At 37.9% G+C, this 1,693-nt stretch overlaps 1 long non-coding RNA gene across 1 annotated transcript in view; it reads right to left on the bottom strand.

The window, feature by feature from the left end:
* LOC106877409 (uncharacterized) overlaps positions 1–1,471 on the bottom strand; it is a 29,145-nt gene extending 27,674 nt beyond the window's left edge. The window contains exons 1-2 of the long non-coding RNA XR_001410380.2: positions 1,394–1,471; positions 1,184–1,270 (exon numbers count right to left, since the gene is read on the bottom strand). This is a non-coding gene — a long non-coding RNA (uncharacterized LOC106877409). The remainder of the gene's footprint in view (positions 1–1,183; positions 1,271–1,393) is intronic.
* Positions 1,472–1,693: the final 222 nt, after the last annotated feature.

Below are 1,693 nucleotides of genomic sequence, written 5' to 3'. Positions count from 1 at the left end.
TATATATATATATATATATATATATATGTATCGATCCAGAATAGATAAAAGGCAAAGTTAGCCTCGGCGGAATTTGAACTCAGAACGTAAAGACTAATGAAATGCCGCTCTTCAAATTATTGAGTTCAGATTATTCCAAGGAAGTTGCTGCAGCTGCTGACGTTATTGATAATGTTGAAAAAAAAGGTTATAATAAAAATCGTTGGGAGCTCGCATCAAAACATATCGTTATGGAGGAAACGTTGAAATCTGTCGTCTGCCGTTTTCACAAATATGTCGCCTCATGCAGAGACCTCTCTAACCTCAATCGGTATAATTTAGTTTCCTCACGCAGCGTTAAGTTTCCATGCGAACTTACAACGATTTTTATTTCAAATTTATTTAATTTCTTTGCTTTGCTTCATGAATAAAATCTATTGAATGAAACAACAGAAACAGACATTTAACGGATTTTACTTATGAAGCAAAGAGCTATCGAATCGCAAGTAATATAATTCAGTTTTCTCAATCACTGTCGTACATTTTCATACGAATTTTCAATGATTTTTGTTTCACATTTATTCAATGCAGTTTCTTTGCTTCAAGACAAGAGTTTGTTCATTCATTCATTCATTTATTCATTCATTCATTCATTCATCATCATCATCATCACCGTCATCATCCCCTGGAAATTACTGCCTCGAGTCCAAGGACTCATGGGCCGGTTACTCGGTTGTCATGGTGTGTGTATAAGTGACCGAGACCACAACATTCTCTCTGAAAGGGGACGCCAGTTTGTCGCAGAGATACACATTTACAGCTGAGTGAACTGGAGTAACGTGAAATGAAGTGTTTTCCTCAAGAATACAACACGTAGCTCGGCCCGGGAATCGAAACCACGATCCTGCGATCGTGAGTTCAACAGCCTAATCACTGGCCACATACTTTCACTTTAGAGTTTGTTCATTGAAACATCGGAAATAAATAATTTTACAAAATGTAACGATACGACTTATATTTATTTTCATATTGTTTCTAAAATACGAGGAGGTGCTGAAAAGTTCTTAGCTTTAAGGGTATTAGGAAAGGCCTGGTTGGAGGCCCAACCTTCCGAGTTCTTTTACAGGGCTTAGGGAAACCGAAGGACTGCTGCAACAAGTATGTGAATCTGAGAGGAGAATATGTTGAATAAAATGATAATTACCTGATCCTCCTGTACTTCTTTGTACTCAAAGGCAGGAACTTTTTAGCACCTCCTCGTATTTTACCACCAAAGACCTTTTCCCATATACTAGAGACATTAAAAGATACGGAGAAAAGAAAATATCTACAATGAATCCTCTTCTATCAAATAAATAAATAGATAAATAGATAAAGAAAGAACGCGAGATGAAATGATGCGTCAAAAACTCACGGGATCGTTAATCCATTTAAATTTTTCTCTTAGTGCTGCCGTAATCAAAATTTACACGGCCGTAAAACGTAATAAGAGTTATGTCCTCATTAAGCCGCGACCTACCGGAAGAGGGCGCTCAGCTGCAATTGGCAAGTTACAATTTACCGCCCACGGCGCGATAGTTTTACGCTGGCTTCGAATATTTTTTTTTACAACATTCGAAACGCGAACGGAAGAGAAGAATACAAACAAGTTACATGATGGTCTGCATGCCACCTCTGACTCCACTATCACGCAGCCTTGCTGCAATTTTCTTGT

The sequence above is a fragment of the Octopus bimaculoides genome, chromosome 10 (assembly GCF_001194135.2).
Source record: "Octopus bimaculoides isolate UCB-OBI-ISO-001 chromosome 10, ASM119413v2, whole genome shotgun sequence".
Lineage (NCBI taxonomy): Eukaryota > Metazoa > Mollusca > Cephalopoda > Octopoda > Octopodidae > Octopus > Octopus bimaculoides.
This window is presented reverse-complemented; position numbering and strand designations above follow the sequence as displayed.